Source organism: Coffea arabica, chromosome 2e (assembly GCF_036785885.1).
Source record: "Coffea arabica cultivar ET-39 chromosome 2e, Coffea Arabica ET-39 HiFi, whole genome shotgun sequence".
Classification (NCBI taxonomy): Eukaryota; Viridiplantae; Streptophyta; class Magnoliopsida; order Gentianales; family Rubiaceae; genus Coffea; species Coffea arabica.
This window is the reverse complement of record NC_092313.1, coordinates 39,468,442-39,490,733: the sequence shown is the minus strand read 5'-3', so window position 1 is coordinate 39,490,733 and position 22,292 is coordinate 39,468,442. Positions and strand designations below refer to the sequence as shown.

At 35.2% G+C, this 22,292-nt stretch overlaps 2 long non-coding RNA genes across 4 annotated transcripts; one reads left to right on the top strand and one right to left on the bottom strand.

Annotated features, from left to right (window-relative positions):
- Positions 1-5,633: 5,633 nt before the first annotated feature.
- On the bottom strand, positions 5,634-8,586 carry LOC113729439 (uncharacterized). 3 transcript variants are annotated; one of them, XR_003458130.2, is made up of 6 exons: positions 8,415-8,586; positions 7,996-8,070; positions 7,276-7,328; positions 7,133-7,187; positions 6,868-7,039; positions 5,634-6,398 (listed from the first exon to the last, which is right to left on the bottom strand). It is a non-coding gene; the product is annotated as an uncharacterized lncRNA (long non-coding RNA). The 3 variants fall into 3 exon arrangements; XR_011840798.1 differs by having other exon boundaries at positions 5,634-7,058; XR_003458129.2 differs by having other exon boundaries at positions 5,634-7,039; positions 8,415-8,581.
- Positions 8,587-16,897: 8,311 nt separating this feature from the next.
- Positions 16,898-19,679, top strand: LOC113732510 (uncharacterized). Its single transcript, XR_011840797.1, has 2 exons — positions 16,898-17,696; positions 19,419-19,679. It is a non-coding gene; the product is annotated as an uncharacterized lncRNA (long non-coding RNA).
- Positions 19,680-22,292: the final 2,613 nt, after the last annotated feature.

Genomic DNA, 22,292 nt, shown 5'->3' with positions numbered 1-22,292 from the left:
CAATTTTATAGTCAAGTAATTTGATAGATTAAGTCATACGATTGAGTTTTAGAGTTTGACATTATTACTAAACTGAACTCAATGGGGATATAGTAATAGAAGGATTTTTATGCAAAACAATTGCAGTCATGGTTCACATAAAAGGATTCCAATCTTTCATCACCGGTTGGGTGTCATGATATGCTGCTAGGCATCACTCATGAACTATGTTAACTTGAGGTATATTTGGAGAACTTCTCAAGTGTTAGAAATGTTCTAACTAACGTTAATAGGCTAACGTTTATTACATTGCCAACTGGGTAATGGACCTAGATAGATAGTCACACACAAAAGGACTTGAACTGATAGGGAAGTTGATTAGAATGGGTTTAGACTTTGATAAGGATGCTAGCACATCTTGAAACCCAAGCTAGACGGAATTTGGAGTTGGTATTTGAGTATGACTCAAATATTATAACGATGAAAATAATAGTTAATATAATTATATTAATTGTGTTTATATTTTGATGTGATCAAAACTAAAACATGAATTAAATAATTGTATTCTATTTTTGATTTGATCAAGATAAGAATAAAAATATAAATCGGTTGTTATGATTTGATAAAGATGATATAAGATATTGATCTAATCAAAACAACTGTATAAATAAGCCTTATTGACAAAGAGTTGTTAAGGGTCTACTAGGGTGCAAAACAATCACGATTGTTTTGGAAAGGGAACAAAGCAATATCGTTGTTTCTTCACTACCGAAACAAAACTCCAAAATTCTGTTACCTATTAGTTTGAGTCTGTGTGGACGAACTAGAGGCCTGACGTGTGGAAGGCTTATTGCTGGAATTCAAACATCTACATCAGGCATCGCATATTCGTCTGAACAAGTAAGTACTTATTTGTTTTGAAAGGCCTGAATCAAATTGCAACTTCAAGCAAGAAGAACAAAACAAAACTGTTTGCTCATTCCGCTGTGCAAATAATTTTTCTTTCAGCTTTCATAGTCAAAAGTCAGAAGTACAAATATGCTTTACTACTGCTATATTTCAAAATAGGCTTCTAACCAGTCAAGGGTATTTTGATCATAACCTAGTCTTTAGATCTTTAAATGATATGACTTTTAATCCATTGGAAAGGTAACTCAATTTGCTACAACTTTCCATGAAAAGATGAAGGAATGTTTTTGAGACTCTAGAAAACTCTTTTGAACTTTCTTCCATCAATTTTAACATAAGAAACAAGCAAGTAGCAGGATTCTTGAAGCAAGTTGTACAAGTTGCCTAAGCTTTCTTCACTCTGTAAATAGAATCTTCAGAGACTTAATTTATAACTTTAGAGGCTACAAAACACTACTAAAAATGTAGTTTTTCACTAGAGCTCCTAGTTCATTAGATTAGAGTAGGTTTGTGTAGTTTATCCAACTTGTGTATAACTAAATATAGAAGTAGATTTGACAAATATATATATATATATATATAAGTAGATTGAGGATGAAGATGGAGAGTTTTGGAACTCATATGACAAGAGTGATTCCTCTCTTATCACTTTTTTTCTTGTGTTGAATCTTATGTTTAGATATAATACAAACATAATTATTGTTTTTATTTTCTTTGTATTTTGCTAGTTTTTGTACCTAAGGAAGGGATGACTAACTATAATTATATGTGATATTTTCTTGGTTATTTGATGTCTATATCTTGTGCAAGTTATTTCATAGTTTTACTATTACAATCATGATTAATTGGCCATTAATTATGACCATTTAAAGGTGTTGTATCTTCAATGAAATTTGGGATTCAATACAAGTTCATAGGAGTATTAGATCTAAGTTGTTCACTCACTAGTGCAGGGTGGCATCTTTGTGATTTTAACCAAGTAATTTCATAGAATTTAATGAGTTTATAACTAGTTTCATCAGCACTAATATAGGTGAGGAGTATTTATAAGTATGGTGGATATACCGGCGAAAACAAATATCATGTACAATAGGAAATTAAGCTATAACTTTGCCAACGTGATCAATTTCATTTAACCAATAATTTCACTTGCAAGAGTAGTTAGAAATTCCATAACCCTAGGAATCTCTTTACTATTATATGTTTATAGTGTAGAGTTACTTGCCTTAATTTTGGTAGTCTACATGATATGAAGTTTGAATAATACCAATAATTGATCATCTTCCCTATAAGATCGACATTGAATATTCCCTATACTCGTGTACAAACTGTGCACTTGCTGTAGTGGAAGTTTAAGCATAAAGTAAAACTTCACAACCAATCTCCACACTCATATAGGAGAGTCTATTAATGATGATCCGATGGCTAAGACATCCCACCCATAAAGGGCTATAGAACTCAGTCAGAGATTAAGATTAAATCTTAACGTTTGCCTTTTCGTAGAACCACGTACATGCTTTGCACCATAGGGAAGGGTATGATGATTTAAGCACCATATTCATGCTTTTCACTCATACCATTCTATGATTCATTTGTTCCTAACCTAGTTCTTGGGTCTCTAATCCCTATGTAGTCATGTCCTCATAGATGGTTTCAATTTACAGTTTATAGACTTAAATTCTATGCCCCTTGATGTTTGGTAACTTTGTTCTCTAGTTTGAATTTTACTTGAACAAGATTCTCTCTTGATTTTACGATAATACAGTCATAATGTGTTAATATTTTGTGAGAATATCTCTTATATCATTGCAATGATTTATAACCACATTCATTTAAGTCACCTAAATATGCTCACATCAAGTAAAGCCACTTTTTTCAATTTTTTTCTTCCATTAGTAGCCAGTGGCCTCACTATTAGGAATCATCAATGTTAATGACCAATAGTCTACTACTAGAAACTAATTTAATTTTTCTAAGATTTCCATTCCTGTCAATGGCTGGTAGTCTAGTAAACTACAAGGAGCCATTTTCATGGGCTATTGCCTTTGAAAAGTAATACCACCAAAACATTTCAAGTCCATTCACCTTATGTCATATGTTAGTAAGTGTTAGTTTGCACACTCAAAACAAAGATTAAGAAAATCCAAAATATAATGCTCAATGTAATGCTTCAAAGGCTAGTAGTCACAACAAAACAAATGCGTATAGCATTTTAATGTTTTAATTTAAAACATTATCATACTCTTATAGCATGACATGCGGTTTCTTCATTTACAATCACTACCCAGGAATGGCTCGAGTAGTCGAGAGTTTAGTGCCATTTTCAACACCATAAATTTAAAACCACTCTATTGGCTAATCTATTACCAATAATTAAGTATCATGTTAAAGAATGAATATAATGTTTACTCATAGGACACGTATTAGCCAAAGTCGCTGGAGGATTCTTTGCATATATATTGCTAAGTAATCAAGCAATTTAATAGATACAGAACTTTCATATACTTCAAGTCAAGTTATGGATAATAATGGGGTAAAATCGGTTTCAATTAAAGTCGATGCAACTTTTCCCAACATACTGTAAAAAATGATCACAACTCCTCCCCCCCCCCCTCGCCTAATTATTCACAATCCTGTGTAATAGAAAAAGTAATTAAATTTCGAGGAATGACATCATGTACAGTAGATGAAAAAAGAAACTTCATATCCCTATGAACTTGCTTTTTAACAACTTGTAAGTTCATTTCCATTCTAAATTAGGAATTACAAAATTAGATATGGCTAATATATTTTTCACATAAATCTTTCCCAAAAATGTAATCACATATATGTCAATGTCAATTTTTTTACACTAATTGGTATTACCTATTAGTATAATGTGAAAATTTATGTATAGGCATTGAAAGTTTAGTACTTAACGTGACATGGCTAATATAAAGAAAATTTGGCCTGGATGTGTATATAAATGTGTGTGTCTGTGTATACATATATGTATATATATGTATGTATATATGATTTTAAATATACTCCCAATCAGCAGATTTATTGACTTTGAGAATTTCAGCGCATGAATAGGTAATGTATTCTCTTCGTTCTTCCTCATAAAGGGTCTAAAGGGGACGGATTGGGAGTCCGTCAACACTTGTTTGTAATATTCTTGCTTTTCGGCCAAGGATATAGGAATAGAATTGCAGTTCGAAGGTAGTAACGTTGGCTAATGAATAGGGATCGTTATTGCCAAAAATCGAGTTTAGTTTGTGTAACTGTTATATAAGCAAAAGTTTTGATATAGTTGTTAGGAAGGGGTTTAGACGAGAAAGATGTTGGTGCAATAGCTGCTTTTGTAGATGGTTGGGTTACAACAATTTTCTGTTTCAATGTTTGGGTAGTAGCTACCTTGATAGGGACCAGTGTTCCCACATTGGATTACCTACTGTTTCAGCCCATTGTTTCATATGATCATAGGGATGGGCTTCAAGACAATCTAATGATTGTTTGCTAAGCAAATTATTCACTCCAAAGATGAATTGAAAAGATTAGAGATATCTTGTGTAAATTAAAGGATTAATCTTTCTCACACCGATAGTGTATACACTGTTAGTATAAGAAAATAATGAAAAAAAGGATAAAAGAAAGAAATTAATATAAAAAAAAAAAAGAAAAAATCGAATGAATGATAACTATGCAAAATTTGAATTTGAAATTCAATTTTTGTACACATGTAATGAATCCAACGATAATAGTATATACATTGTCAGTGTAAATAAGATTTACTCTAAATTAAATATAAATTTTTGGTCCCATAATTTCTGAAAAATTTTGGTGCTATTTTAGCAAATTCTAGAATAGTTAATTTTGATCATCCAAACAAGGTTCAAAGTTTTGCTAGCATTTTCATATTTGTTTTCCACGGCCAAAACGTTGTAGTTTTGCTGGTGGCATCATAAGAACCATCTACTGAATCTTTTTAAACCTAGTCGTGAACTGACTGGAAATGAAACTTGCGAGGCCCATCCCGACTTGGAGTATGTAATATTGTTTTGAAATTGGAAACTTCACCCTTGAATTGCTATTCTTTCCTCTAGTGTACAAACAAGAACATTTTTGGTGATTTCTAACTTTCCTACCTAATAAATTAGTGCGTTTTGAGGCATGAAAAGCCAATTTATGGCTTGAAAAACTAAATTTGTTAGTGTATAGAAATTACCCATTGGTAACTACTTAAAAAAAAAAAAGAAACCTTTGGGTAAAAAAAGAGAATAAAAGAAGGGGGAAAAGGGGAAAGGATACTCTATTATAATAATAAAATTATTATAAAAAAGCAACAACCTTGTAAAAAAAGAAAATACTGTAGTTAAAAAAAAAAAGAAATCGGCAAGTGTTTTTCTTTCCCTAGAAATACTTAATTTCTACAGGGTCATTTTCATTAATTAGCTACTAATAAAGAAAAAGGGAAGAAACATCGTAACAACACAATTTTATATTCTACTATAATAATACTATTATTATTGTTGAAAAAAAACGGCAACTTTGGGAAAAATAGTACTGTAAGTGATAAAAAAAAAGAAAAATTTGCCATCGGATTCAAATTCAAGTTACCTAATTTATGTGACTTCACCAGTAAGTACTAAATAAAATAATAATCACTTTAAAAAAAGAAGAAAGAAACAACCGGATGGAAAAGAAACCAAATATATGATTCATGTCTAGGCATCTCAAAAAACTTATGGAATTTCAAAAAAAGATTCAACGGTCAAAAGAGTAAGAAGCATCCATTAATCAACCTAAAAGGTACAATAATACAATCCCATAATTCACTGCAAAAATAAATGTTAGAGCTCTCTTGGAGCACCTGAGAGTGACAAATATCAGCAAAAAGCAATATTATGTTATCTTCTGAAAATTCCATTAATCAACCTAAAAGGTACAATAATACAATCCCATAATTTACTGCAAAAATAAATGTTAGAGCTCTCTTGGAGCACCTGAGAGTGACAAATATCAGCAAAAAGCTGTTGTATTATGTTATCTTCAGAAAATGACATCAAAAGTAATCTCCAAGTATCATAAATGTTCCCCAGCATAGAAGTAGACTATTCTTGGATGAGTTATACTATAATATACATGTAAGACACAAGATGCAAGTATCTTAGGGAAGGAATTCCATTGACTTCTCTAGCATGATACTCTTACTTATAGCAATCTGGTAATGCAAATATAGCTATTTTATTAGTTCCTTTTTTCTATACGGTTAGACAGAATCAATAATTAGAGACTCATGGCACTTAAAAACAGGAGTTGCAAACATATTTTTTTAAGCTTGCATAGATTTTGCTTAATCAATCGCAAATTGCCAATGGCTTAAATGGATGTTCAAACATCTAGGCATTAACGCAAGGCAAATATTAAAACACTAAATAAGTAGATCATTTACCATGAATTAATTCCCGTTACCTGCCTAAAACAACTCTTACAATTTTAGTCCATCCATTGCCAAATATCTTCCACGCCTGCATACGATTTCTAAATTTTAGATTATCCCATCCAATAAGAAAAGATTTGACCATCCAAATTGAAACAATCAGATCAGTAAAATTATGCTAGATCTTGTAATTTAGCGAAAATTGACATAGGGTTGAAAGCAATTGGTTAGCTTGTACAGTTCAGATTCATGGAATATATAACTAAGAAGTTTTACCAAGAGATTTATTGCATTTTGTACTACTAAACTGTACCAAGAAAGAAGGGAAGAAAAGCCATTTTGGTGGAGCACTAATTCTACTATAATTTATATTATATCCTCAAAATGTCATCCTATCAGATACATAAGCCAATCCCCTCAGAACAAAATTAGCAAAATTTTAATGAAAAACTCGTACTCTATCAAAAGAAAAATGAAAGGCAAGATTTATGCAAAGACACGAGGAAAAGGCACTTAAAAACAATAATCTAAAATAATGGAAATCCTTGATGACTTACAATGCTTTTGGTCATTTGTGGCCGAAAACCCAACAACTAAGTACACACAGAACTATCAAAAACAGATCCAACATCTAATGGCATAGAGATGCAAAGCAAATAAAGAAATCAAGCATTCTCCTTAATGAATGGAAAAGGAAGCTCGTGAAAGAGCATCCAAGTAATGAATAACCTGAAAATCACAATCAAAACTTGATTAAAAAATATAAAAAAAATCACAGTGCATTAAAGTAAACTTTTTATTAGTGAATGAAATAAAATATACCATATCTTAGAGTATTGCAGCAATGTTGAAGAGGAAAAAGCCCAACTTTCTCCACCTGCAATCACAAAAAAAGTAAATTTTAGATTAGTAAAAGGGGAAGAAAACAATGAAGAGAAAATCAAATGTATATAAAAAAAGTTCACAATGCATAAGCAGCGACTTTCGAACTATCGATAGATGATAACGATCATGATATCTGCAAAACACGAAACAGAAACTATTAGACACCCAATTTCCAAAAATTGAAAGTATCTAGGTTCTTAACCTTCCCCATTGGAGAAATTTATCAAATAACACAATCATCCACAATGTTAAAGCAGTTAGGTAGATAAAACATTGAGAAATTTATCCGAATAATAAAAAATAATTGCACAGCATAAACATAGTTAGGCAAACAAAAGATTGAGCAGACTACACCAATTACTCCAACACCGCAACTTATTAGATTCAGTTCCACCGCTGGCTTAACATAAACTTTCACGTTATCAACTAAATTTCAGAAACATCCAATTGAACTTGCTCCAATCAATAAAGTGAAAATTCATGCTTTTAAAATTTCAATTGTCCTGTTTCCCGTAACTACTACATCCAACCATCCAACCCAAGCAAAAATTTTCAGCTTTCAACACCCAATTTGATGACATCAACAATTTGTAATAAAGGAAACGTCTCTTTATAATTATTGTAGAAACAGCTATGGAATTTGATTAAAATTTAAATCATAAAGAGGGGAAATGGGATAAGTAGGAGGCATAGTAGTAAAAGTAAAGATTAAAAAACTCCAAGTTTTGGAGTCTCAAAAAAAAAATAAAGGGACAAATCAAGGGCAAAAAATAGCACTGATATAAAAGACAAAGTATTACCTCTTCATGTGCTAATTTCACTGTCAAAGTTTATGAGCAGGAAGGCCAAAACACCCAAATGGATTTTGTGGTTCACTGGCATACCATTAATATAACACATCATCAAAAATGAAAGATAAAGTAATAACAAGGATTTCTTTTTACTTCTAGCCAAAACAAACGGAAAACATTGGGCGCAAAAAAAAAAAGAAACAAAATATGGGTTTTCTAACAAAAAAAAAAGAGTTGTTCAATAATAATAAAACGGAACAAAATAAGAAAATTTGAACAAAAACAACCATATAACAGTCAGAAACTTGTGAATGGGAAACAGGAGATGAATCTGAGGAAGAAGAGTACAATGGGGAATAGAGGTCTTCTAGAAGTGCAAAAAAATAAAAAAAAAATTTAACACAAATTTGCCGAGAAAAAAAGATTACCTTGTTAGTCTTGCTGCCTAAGGAAGAGAAAGATGGCAAAGAAAAGGAACAGGAGAGAGAATGATGAAAAAGAGGAAGAAATGAAAAGAGAACCAGAAGAGACCGAGAGGGAAGAGAGAGATAAAAGCACATGGTTTCTAGCACACGTTTTTTGGCACAGGGTTTCAGGTGGTTTGGAAAATAGAAGGGAGCAAAACCGGTAGAAGAAATCTAGGACCAAAAAGTCAACAACCACGGTGCACGTGATTTCCACATGAAGAAGGACGAAAGACCAACAACAAATTTCACCACCCATTCCCACTTTATATATAAGTTCTTTATAGTACAATACTACAAAGTTAAAAAACAAGTAACACATTTAATATGAAAGGATATGGTACTGATACGGACCTAGAGGTGGCTCCTGTCCATTTTCAGCTGTAGCACTTAGCCCTGTTCAACTATTCAATGTCAACAATCAATATTAAAGGATACGGTACTGATACGGACTCTAAAGGTGGCTCCCGTCCATTTCCAGACGTAGCACTTAGCTCTGTTCAATAATACAGTGCCATTTCCCCAGTTAAACAGTAACAAGCATACTCCTTTCTTGCAGTGTTCAATGATCATCACCTCAGTGGATCATACTCGAGTATACCAATAAAGGGTACCAAAGGACTATCAACCTACTCGACCGAGCCCGTTGCTAACTCGAATAGGCCGACCATCGTTGGGGTTTGGGCCCAAAACCGTCATGCACAGTTAACAATAGCAATTAAACAATTGATGGTTCCAAAAGTAAGTAAGACGAGTGCGACAAAGTACACACTCGCCTTTTATCAGTGAATAATAATAGCAAATTAAGTTGAAAACTCAAACAATTACACTTAGCAATCAATTAGGTCACCAAGCAACAAGCCACAACCATACTTTAACATTTAATCATGAATACATATAAGGAACACTCATCGTAAGAGAACATTTTACATCTCGGCTTTGGGGTTCCCTTCTTGCAGCCTATTGTCTCCTGAGACAATTTATAATTACCGTAATTATTTAACTATTCACTTGGTAAAATTCTTAAGAAAAGATCTACATACATGCTGTTTCCTAGCCTCTAATCACAATTACAACAGGATTTTAAGCTATAGCCACATTTAGGTAAGGCAACCAGCTCACCTTTTTCCCAAATTCTCACACAACAATTCCACTTTTAATTTTCAAGGGGTTCAATCATGCAACCAACATACATCTAGTAAAACAGGTGGGAAACAACAACTCATCAAAACCCTTAAAATTTCACAGCTACTAGCTGCACAAATAACCAGCTCAAGTTCGGCCAAACTTATGAAATAAAACTTGAGAAATTCATTCCTCATTTTCTTGCAAACTCACCCAAATTCCTTGCCTAATCAAGTAAATTACCACATGCATGCCAAGTATTAGATTTTACGATGTATATGAAGCAAAAATATACTTACTAATAACTAAAGTTATGGAGTTAAAGCTGGTCAATTTCAGCTCTTCCCCTCTCGGCTCTCATCAAAATTTCCAGCAATTTCCTTAAGTTTTTCTCTTCAAACAACCAACTTGTTGAATTCAAAGCCAAGCCTCAATTGATGACTTTTTCAAGCCAAAATTGAGGACTTTGAATTCTTTGGCCTAAGTTTCTAAATCCCACATCGGTTAAGTTTAACATTTGAGAGGTTGTTTGAGAACTATAAATAGCTCTCAAACAAACCAATTCAAGTACACCAAGCAAGAGCCAATAACTTGCTTTCTTCTCTCTCTTTGTAATATTTCTTCTAGTGAAATATTAAATTGTCGGTAGTGTCCGAGGACGTAGGCAAATTAGCCGAACCTCGTTAAATTCTGGTGTTCTATTTTATTGTCTATTTAGTAGCTATATTTGTAGGTATATTTGTAGTGAGTTATTGTGCAATTAAGTGCATATATAGGTGATTCTGTCTAGGAAATTGGTACTTAAGCAGGCCAGTGTGCCTCACCAAATATTTCCTGGGAATTACCATTTTGCAATTTTAGGTACAATAATTTACTCGTTATACCTTAACTTTGGTAGGGCTTCCGCAACAATTGGTATCAGAGCTCGAGGTTTCTTAGTATGCTCTGTGGTTGCAGCATGGTCTGATCTTCCACATCAGAAAAGATTTCTTGGGCTATTGTTACTCTACATTTAGGAGCTACTAAATATAATTTGTAGAGATGACCGAAAGTAGATCTTCATCTACAATGCAAGCATCAACAAGCTCGTCATTATCTATTATGGCGAGAAATGTTATGACGAATACAAAATTAAATGTGGAGACATTTGATGGTACCGGTCATTTCGGCATGTGGCAAAGTGAGATTCTAGACGCGCTCTTTAATCAAGGTCTAGACATTGCCATCGAAAAAGAGAAACCAGAAGAGATTGAAGAGAAGGAATGGAGGACGCTAAATCGTTTAGCGTGTGGTACAATTCGATCGTGTCTTTCAAGGGAACAAAAATATGTGTTCTCAAAAGAAACCTCTGCAAATAAATTATGGACTGGATTGGAGGAGAAGTTCTTGAAGAAAAATTGTCAGAACAGGCTCAACATGAAGAAGCGTTTATTTCGCTTCACTTATGTTCCTGGCACAACTCTAAGTGATCACATCACTAATTTCAATCAGTTAATCACTGATCTGATGAATTTAGATGTGACATTTGAAGACGAAGATTTGGCTCTCATGTTGTTGGGATCTCTTCCTGAGGAGTTTGAGCATCTTGAAACAACTCTACTCCATGGGAAAGCTGAGGTGTCCCTCAGTGAAGTTAGCTCTGCTCTGTACAGCTATGAGCTCAGAAGAAAAGACAAGCAAAATAGCAGAGATGGAGCAGCAGAAGCTCTGGTAACTAGAGGACGCTCACAAAACCAGAGAAAGGGGACGAGAAGAAGATCCAAGTCAAGAGCCAAACTAAGTAAAGATGAGTGTGCCTTTTGCAGAGAGAAAGGGCACTGGAAGAAGGACTGTCCAAAACTGAAGGGTAGACCTGACAAAGAAAAAACTGTTGCGGATTCAAATGTATCTGAGTGCATTGATCAAAACTCAGATTTTTCATTAGCTGTCATGCCTACTGGTCATTCTAGTACATGGCTATTGGACTCAGGTTGTAGCCATCATATGACGTCCAATAGAGAATGGTTCTTTGATTTCAAGGAAAAAGAAGGTGGAGTCGTCTACACGGCAGATGAGACCACATTAGCAACAAATGGGGTTGGTTCAATTCGGCTGAGGAATCAGGATGGATCAATTAAGATTCTAACTGATGTCCGATATGTGCCAGAATTGAAAAAGAACCTCATTTCTGTAGGAGTACTAGAATCAATGGGCTACAAGGTGTCGGCATATAATGGAGTGATGAAAATCATTTCAGGTGCATTGGTGCTGGTGAAAGGAATCTGGAAAAATAATAACTTGTATTACTATCAAGGTAATGCAGTTGTTGGAGTAGCGGCCGTGGCTTCCAGTGATGATCGAGAATTGAAAGTAACCAGATTATGGCATATGCGCTTAGGGCATGCCGGAGAAAAATCTTTGAATCTTCTGATGAATCAAGGACTATTAAAAGGAGCCAGTGTTTGCAAGTTAGATTTTTGCGAGCATTGTGTCAAAGGAAAGCAGACAAGGGTAAAATTTGGCACTGCAATTCACGATACCAAGGGTATTTTGGATTATGTGCACTCTGATGTGTGGGGACCTTCCAAAACAACTTCTTTGGGAGGCAAGAATTATTTTGTTACCTTTGTCGATGACTTCTCTCGAAGAGTATGGGTGTATACTATGAAGGCGAAAAGTGAAGTATTGGGAATTTTCATCAAGTGGAAAAAGATGGTGGAAACTCAAACAGAAAGAAAGATCAAACGCCTTCGAACAGACAACGGAGGTGAATACACTAGTGATCCGTTCATGGAGGTCTGTGAAAATGAAGGCATTGTTCGGCACTTCACAGTCAGAGATACACCACAGCAAAACGGGGTGGCAGAGCGTATGAACCGGACATTGGTGGAGAAAGTTCGGTGTATGTTGTCCAATGCTGAGTTGGGCAGACAATTTTGGGCTGAGGCTTTAGCATATGCAAATCACCTCGTTAATCGCTTACCATCAACTGCTATTGGCGGCAAAACGCCATTAGAGAAATGGTCGGGAAAACCTGCTACAGATTATGATTCCTTACATGTGTTTGGTTCTACTGCATATTATCATGTTAAAGAATCAAAGTTGGATCCAAGGGCGAAGAAGGCGCTCTTTATGGGGATCACAACAGGCATTAAAGGTTATCGCCTTTGGTGTCCCGAAACGAAAAAGATAGTTTTCAGCAGGGATGTCACCTTTGATGAATCTACCATGTTAACAAAGGTAGATGTACAGCAGAATGATAGTACTCCCCAACAGGTGGAGAGCACTCCTAAGCAGATGGAGTTTGAAAGAAGCATTATCAGACCAGCAGTGGATATCGGAGTAGATGAAAGGACTCCTATGGTAGAAGAAGAATCAACTGAAGAAAATGTTCCAGTTGAAGAACTTTCACAGCAACATGAATCAATTGCAACCAGTAGGCCAAAGAGGACAATCAGAAAACCTGCTCGTTTTGCTGATATAGTGGCCTATGCATCCCCAACCATAAATGTTGATATTCCTGCCACTTTCAATGAAGCAGCTCAAAGTTCGGATAAAGAAAAGTGGAGGATTGCAATGGATGAAGAAGTACATTCCCTTCATAAGAATCAAACATGGAGGCTAACCAGTCTTCCAAAGGGAAAGAAGGCAATCGGATGCAAGTGGGTATATGCAAAGAAGGAAGGATTTCCTGACAAGTCTGGTGTTCGCTACAAAGCAAGATTGGTGGCTAAAGGCTACGCTCAGAAGGAGGGAATTGATTACAACGAAGTGTTTTCTCCAGTCGTGAAACATTCCTCCATCAGAATTTTATTGGCTTTGGTAGCACAATTGGATCTGGAACTTGTCCAATTAGATGTAAAAACTGCGTTTTTACATGGTGACTTGGAAGAGGAAATCTACATGACTCAGCCAGAAGGATTCAAAGTTGCTGGTAAAGAAAAGATGGTATGCAAGCTTGACAAATCGTTGTATGGATTGAAGCAGTCTCCAAGACAGTGGTATAAGCGATTTGACAAGTTTATGATGGGGCAAAGGTACACAAGAAGCAAATATGATGATTGTGTATATTTGCGCAAGCTACGAGATGGATCCTACATATATCTTCTTCTTTATGTTGATGATATGTTGATAGCTTCCAAGGATCAAGGTGAGATTGAAAAATTGAAATCTCATTTGAGTCGGGAGTTTGAAATGAAGGATCTCGGCGAAGCCAAGAAAATTCTCGGCATGGAGATAAGTAGAGATAGAAGATTGGGGAGGCTTTATTTGACACAGAAAGAGTATCTTAGTAAAGTATTAAAGAGGTTTGGTATGAATGAAAAGACTAAACCTGTTAGTACTCCACTTGCTCCTCATTTCAAGTTTAGTGCATCGTTATCTCCAAAGAATGATGCAGAACGAGAATATATGGCAAAGGTACCGTATGCAAATGCGGTGGGTAGCTTGATGTATGCTATGGTGTGTACAAGGCCCGACATTTCACAAGCAGTTGGAGTTGTGAGCAGGTACATGCATGATCCTGGCAAGGAGCATTGGCAAGCTGTGAAATGGATTTTACGGTATATTTTGAACACCGTAGATGTTGGATTAGTATTTGAGCGGGATGAGAAGATTGGTCAAGGCGTAGTTGGATATTGTGATTCCGACTACGCAGGAGATCAAGATACACGTCGATCAACGACTGGGTATGTTTTTACACTTGCTAAGGCACCAGTCAGTTGGAGGTCTACCTTACAGTCAACAGTTGCTTTGTCTACTACAGAGGCGGAGTATATGGCAGTTACGGAAGCTGTTAAGGATGCAATTTGGCTTCATGGATTGCTTGATGAATTGGAAATTGGACAGAAGTCTATCAAAGTTCATTGTGATAGTCAGAGTGCTATTCATTTAGCAAAGAACCAAGTTTATCATGCAAGGACGAAGCATATCGACGTACGGTATCATTTTGTGAGGAAGATTTTGGAAGATAGTACGATACTACTTCAAAAGATTCAGACCAAGGAGAATCCTGCTGATATGCTTACGAAGGTTGTGACAACTATCAAATTCCAACATTGTTTGAATTTGATAAATGTTGTGCACGACTTGAAGATTGGCGCTTGACAACGCATTTGAAGACACCACCGAATTTGAGGGAAAAAAATTTGTATTTTTGGTGGGATTAGAAATTATGCCAAGGTGGAGATTTGTTGAATTCAAAGCCAAGCCTCAATTGATGACTTTTTCAAGCCAAAATTGAGGACTTTGAATTCTTTGGCCTAAGTTTCTAAATCCCACATCGGTTAAGTTTAACATTTGAGAGGTTGTTTGAGAACTATAAATAGCTCTCAAACAAACCAATTCAAGTACACCAAGCAAGAGCCAATAACTTGCTTTCTTCTCTCTCTTTGTAATATTTCTTCTAGTGAAATATTAAATTGTCGGTAGTGTCCGAGGACGTAGGCAAATTAGCCGAACCTCGTTAAATTCTGGTGTTCTATTTTATTGTCTATTTAGTAGCTATATTTGTAGGTATATTTGTAGTGAGTTATTGTGCAATTAAGTGCATATATAGGTGATTCTGTCTAGGAAATTGGTACTTAAGCAGGCCAGTGTGCCTCACCAAATATTTCCTGGGAATTACCATTTTGCAATTTTAGGTACAATAATTTACTCGTTATACCTTAACTTTGGTAGGACTTCCGCAACACAACTTTCACTAGAACCCAAAAGTGAACACATGATACAACATATACACAACAAGGAATAAACACATAACAGGAATTCTCGCCAAATTCTAAAAATAACTCGGATAAAAGTTGGAGAAACCAAACTCCCTTTCCTCTCCGTCAAAGCTGGAAATTCCAGCAAGAAACCAGTAAACTCTCTTTTCTTCCCTCAACTCCACATGCAACCATTATTTCAACCATATCAACATACCACATTCTATATAAATAGTTGTCATGATATAAACATGAAATCTTAGCAAAATTTCAACTCAAAATTCAAGGTAAAAGCTGAAAACTCCAGCTTTATGCAATCAGTCAAAAGCTTGGAAAGATTCCAGCAAAGCAGTGAGCATTACCAATATTTCAGCCATAAAATCCACCTCTTTAAACTTTAAATGTAATATGCATGTTTAAATCAATGAAGTAAATAGTGTATAAAGGGAGTTCCTAACTTAGACCAACAAAATTTTTGAGTTCAAAGCTGAAAATTTCAGTTTTACTCCAATCGGTCCACATGCATTAACCTCAACAGAATTTCCAGCAAAGTTTCTTCACACATCAAGTCTTATTCCACTTGAAATTAAACAAAATATTACATGCAAGTCATAGGAAGAGAGAAGGGAGATATATAAGCTACGTTTAGATAAATGCCATCAAAATTTCTTGGAAGAAAAGAACCAAACTTGCAGCTTCACTCCATCGGTTTCACAGAAATTATTTCAGCTTTGTTTCGTCTAATTTTCTCACATCTAAGCCAATAACTTGCTACTAAAATCAAAGGCAACATGCTATATATCATATAAACAAGAAGTATAACATTTATATCAGGAATTCCTAGTGGAAACTGCTCAAAATTTCGAAATAAGAGGCTGTAAAATGAGCTCCTGTCTCCCTCGGCTCAAACAGAATTTTAGCAAAGTTCCTTCAAAATCGAACACTGATCTCACTTAGATTTAAGTAAAACTCTACATGCATGTCACAAAGAGAGAGATATGAGGTATATAAAGTACATTAAAAGCTAAATCTAGTAAAATATATTGAAGAAAAGAACCAAAATTGCAGCTTTATCCACTCGGATTCAACAACAAAGTTTCAGCTAGGATTTCTCTAAATTTTTCTATGTAATGCACCAATCTTCAGCCTTTTACTTCAACAAAACGCACCATAATTCATATAACCTGAGGATTAAGACTTATAACATGAATTCTTGAAATTTTTTCACCTAAATTTTCGAAATAAAGCTGAAAATCTGAGCTCCCTCTCCACGGTTCAAAGCTGAAAAATTTTCAACAAGAAAACAGTTTGAAGAAACAAATTTTTCCTTCACTAAACTCTTTATTTTCACTTAAATCCAACATGCATTAGAAGATTACCGTGTTATACAGTATATTGAGCAAAGACCTGAAATTTTTGCAGCCCAAAAATTCATGGAGAAAACTGGAAAATTTTCTCTCCCTCACTCGATCAGTCAAACTAGTTTTCCAGCAGTTCCTTTAACTTTTCCATCCAAGTTATCAACCTTCCACTAGATTTAAAAGTAAACATACTATATATATGTCACACAAAGCAAGAAATAAGGCATATCATACATTCCTAGCAAAAATTCCTCCAAGAGTTCGAATGAAAACTGTGGATCCATCTTTCAAATCAAGCATGCAACCGCATCTCTCTAAAGTTTATGAAAAAATTGAAGTTTCTAGCCATTTTACCTTTTTCTGCTACCAAACAAGCTAGAAGTTAGCTCACCTTTCTAATTTCTCCTCGGTTCAAACAGGCTGCAAATGGAGGCAAGGCTCAAGCTTTCTCTCTCTAGTTCCTCTCAACTGGAGTGGAATTAAGGCAAGAGAAATTTCTTGGCTTTCTCTAAAATTTTCTCTCGTTGGAGTAGAGGTAAGCTATGTTTTCAGGCTCGGACCGGACCGGCCGGTCGAACCGGGAACCGGCCAGGCGTCCGGTCCGAGTTAGTTAAGAAACTCGGGTATTAAAAACTCGAACCGGGTTTGACCGGTGAACCGGATAAGTTGATCAACCCCGGCTTTTTTTTTTTTTTTTAAACCTTTTTCGGCCATTTTTTTTCAGTTAAAATTTTTGACTGACCGACGAAATTAAAAAAACTCTTGGCTGGGGTCAGCTCCTCTGCTTCTGTTTCCGTCGTCTTCTTTCTTTCTTCTCAGATCCAATAACCCTAAATCTAAAAGCCTTCACCGTTGTCAATTGAGATTTTCCAATTAATGGACATGTGTGTCTGTTAATTGGAAAGCGCCTATGAAGGAAAGCGTCTGAAATTTATGCATTTTACTTCAGTCGGCAGTCGCTACTCAGGGGCAAATTTCGTGCGGCTTGTTGAGGAAGAGAGACCACCTTTAGTGGCAGCTGGTGAATTAGTTCAATTGAGGGCCTTGAGGCAAAGACACACAATTTCTGGTTTGAGGTGGGTACTCCTTGTTCATCGACTGCCGACCCAGATTCCATTTTTTTCTTTTTCACTTTTCATAAATCTATTTCCTTTTATTTTGGTGTAAAAGTTTGTTGTTAACCTTTTTATCCTCTGCATGTATTACTTCGTTACTTGATTGTGGTTATTTTGTGAAAATTGTTGAGCTTAATTTAAATATTTAATGCTTATTTGAGAACTAAATTCAATGTTTGATTATTTACCCAGTATTCTGGCCGTTCATGATATTTAGTTTAAAAGCACTTTACTCTGATCTGACTTGAAACTCAAAGAAAAGCACTTCAGGAATGATTCATGCTCATTTGTCTAAGTTACTCTGCTGTAGCAAAAATAGGCAAGTAGAAAGTGCCTTAATCTTATATTCATCTGATGGTTTTCCCTTCAGAAGGCCTTCAAGTAGTTGTCCAAGGTCGTAGAAGAACTGCACCTTCACAACCTTGGAGTTCTCATTCAATTGTTCCAGGACCATAATTTGAGAACAAGTCCAGTATTATTAGGATAGTATTAGTTGGATGAAGAAAAAAAGAGAGCAAAACTGGAAGTTGGATATATGGTATTAGCACAGGTACCTCAAAAATGCCCATCCCAAAAAATTCAACCATTTCTCTAGTTGGGGAATTTCCTTTAAAAGGACCTTCCATGAAACCCCAATGCCTGAACTTGTATACTATCACCGGCAACCCTGAATATACGTGAAGGATCTCCAAAGCGAATCCACATGGAAATGTAGTCTTGAAAACCTTGAGAGCTGATAGTTTCTTTAGCTGGATCATAAGCCCGGAATTCCTCGGGCAAGGCAGTTTGCAATAGCACATTTTAGCCTCCCCCTAGTTTTCCATTTTCTTCTATGGTTAGAGGTTTACTCCCTGAAAATTCATCAGTTGCAAAACTACGAGTCTTACTAAAAGTGTTTTTTTATAAACTCTTGCAATTCCAATTGGGTCTGTGCACTTGAGATTAGAGGTTCAAATGTTCGATTTGGTAGGTAAATATATGTATTTTTTTCACTATGAATCAAATTGGAAATCTTCTGGTTGAAGTTTCATAGTAAGATGGGATCTCAAGGGTAACATTATGAGCTTAGCTTTTCTGAGATGTTGACAGGCACTTCTTTGTTCAGTTATGCTAGAAATCACGTCCACGCACAGATTTTTGTTATGTGGGTTCCAGAAACTGCATTATTCCTGCTTGCCACTTTTGAATTGGGGACAGATTTATGTAATAGTGATACGTTGAGCTGGATCTGGGCAACAAACTTTTTTTTTCCGTCTTTCACATGGGGGTCCAAGTGATAATTGATACCTTAAAACAATCTTGGATGTGGGATTTAGTCACATAGAGGGGAAAAATTTTGTTACACCTACTGCCGAGGACTTTATGCATGGCCACTTTGTTCATCCCAAGTATTCTGTTTTACATTATCATCAATTAATGATGGTCCTACTTTCATGATATCCCTCTTCTGACCAGAGTTTTCCTTTCGTTGATAACTGTTTTAGTATTATATGTACCTTTTTCACTATGTGTTAGTAGTATTTATAGTATTATATGTGGTGATTGAAGAAGAATTTCCTAGAACTAGCGAGAATGAAGCCTCTCAATCACGTAAGTTTAAATTTGCTAACTTTATTTAAGTTTCTTTTTAATTTGTGTCTATTTTTGAATATTTTTATTTATGAGTATTTAAATGATTTTTAGATAAGAAAGACACAAATATTGTGCAACTTGATGATGAGGATGATCTTGATGATATCGACTTCGAAAGTTATGAAATTGGAGATAAGGATGATGAAGATGAAGATGAAGAATGGCTTAGATAGTTCTTTGGAACATGTTTTATTTAGATTGATATTTATCAAGCATTTGAACATGAACTTGTTACCTTATTTGGATGGCTATTTGTTAAGGATTAATCATGTATGGGATTTCTATTTTATAAATTTTGTGAGTTTGGATGAATTTGGTGAATTGTTTGATGAATTGGATATAAATTTAGATGATTGGGTTCTTTGGTTATATTTTGTAAATTTGATTTGCAGGTGTGTATATATATATATATATATGACGTATATATGACGTCATCCGAGTCGACTCCCTATCGACCCCGGTCGAACCCATTGACCTCTGACTCCTGATCTCGACCGAGTCGAGTCCCGGTCCGAGTCTGAAAACATAGGAGGTAAGACAAAGGAAGACTTTGGTTAATTCTTCTCTCTCTCTCTCTTGGTTAAGCTAAAGGAAAGAAACAAGAAGGAATGAATTTTGTCTTGGTCAATTTTGCATCCCATTTTGGATAAGTGTCACGTCATTTTGGAACAAGTGTCAATGTGTGTGCCAAGTATTGTCTTACATGCACAAGGCAATCGATTTATTCTATATGGGCCCTATATTTCTACCCTATTACACTATTACCCCACTAACTCTTATTCTAGCTAATATTAACTTCCTTAAGGTTGATCATATAATAATTCAAAGTACTCTTATACACTTAAATTATAAGAAAAGCAATTAAACACATAAATCAATCAATAATAATGCAAATATAACACATTCAATTTTCTAGATAAAGTATGACATATATCTAAATAAATTTTCGAGCCCTCACACATTAGCCGATTCTCATTGATAGCCCCTGAATATGAGTACATAAGTAAGCCAATATATTCATTTATTCTGTTGAAAGGTAACAATGTAAAATTAACTAGCTCGAAATATGTTCTATATAGACGAAATATTAATAGGAGTTGAACTGAATTTCTTTCTTGTGACAGAAAATCTGAAATTTTTTTCCGTAATAACCAAATTATGATTGGTCGCTCCCTGATAAAGTTATTTGTTGGTCTTAATAGTTGATACAGCACTACTGGTTCAAGCGCCTCATCAGGCAAAGTTAAGTCCTTTTTAACTAGTTTATGAAAAGCGGAAAATACAAAGGAAAATGGAGCTAATCTTTTTTTTTTTTGGTTGCTGAGTCAATGTCCAAGTTCAGAAGATAGAAGGGAGATAACATCTAATTAAGTCATCTTTCATGTGTCAAGAAATTTAATTTTTACTGATCTTTTAAATTCTCGGAAAAACTGATGGAGATGGAATATTTGTTTCCTTCCAATTTTTCCACTTTTAACTAGTGAAACAACGGAATGTTTCCTTCCTCTTTTTTTTTTTCTTTTTTCCTTCTTCCCCTCCTTTCTTCATCAGTATTTTGACTTCACTACTCCATATTACCTCAACATCAATGTTAATGCCAAAACTAATTTTTCAATATTAGCCTCCCAAGTTAATTCTAATCCAAGACTAAGATATAGAGGGGTAGATATAGAGGATAACTTTGTCTAATCGGTCACGCAGGCTAGGGGTGGTGTTCCTCTCTATGTTCTTTGAATCTCTTATAATAATAATAACAGGCTATTTTTCTTTTAAAAAAAAAATCCAAGACTAAGATGGTCAATCGGAAAGATGATTTTGACAATTGTCAGCAAAATGACATTGAAATTGTAACTGTGGCATTGTCATTTGTCATTTTCTTATTACGCAATCAGATAACAATTTCAAGGCCCTCCATAGAGTCCATGGACTAAAAACAAACCTTTGGTTCGTAGTTCTGCAAGAGGCCGAAGAGCTCAGGCTAGGGTTGTAATCGAGTCGAGTCGAGCCCGAGTATCGCCATACTCGAGCTCGACTCGACATAGAGATAGGGGTGCTCGAGCTCGAGCTCGAGCTCGAGCGAGTAGTATTATTGGAGCTCGAGCTCGAGCTCGAAACTTGCTCTCAGTACTCGTGGGCTCGAGTCCATTCGAGCATTCGAGCCTTATCGAGCTCTATCGAGCTCGAATTATTAAATTTCATTTTCTTGATAATTTTTGAGTGAAAAGTCATTATTGCCCTTTTAAAATTTTTATATATTTTGAAACATTTCGTAAATTCGACAATTTTTTGGGTATAATGGTAATTTTTATATATTAAATAATATATATAATTTTAATAATAATATATTAAATAATTAAAATTAATATGCTCGATAAGACTCGTCGAGCTTCCGAGCATCTCTTCTGGATGCTCGAGCTCGACTCGATAGCCTTATCGAGCTGCTCGAGCTCGACTCGAACTCGGTTTGACCGAGTTCGAGTCAAACTTTTGACCAAGCTGCTCGGTTCGATTACAACCCTAACTCAGGCCGACAAAGTCCCGTTTTGCTGTTTGAGGCGGATTCACACATGCTCCAATTTTTACACGAGAAAAGAAAATTGTTCTGACCCCAAATTAATACAACAGTAGAGTTGTCGTTGCCCTTTCCTTTTTTTTTTTTTTTTTTTTGGTCCAACAAATTATTGGGAAGTGTAGAGGTGTAACCATTTTAAAGCTCAAGGGCCTATTTAGGTTTAGTTCTTAAAATATAGGTAAACAACTCTGTTGAATTTCTGCAAGGTGTAACCATGTGTAGTATTTTGGGTTTTCCTCTTTCTTTTCTAGTTTCTCATTTTATTCCCAAGAAAATATCTTAAAATGAAATTGTGACCTGATTAATAATCATCAATTGAAATTTTTGACACGTGGCATCATACAAAAAATCAA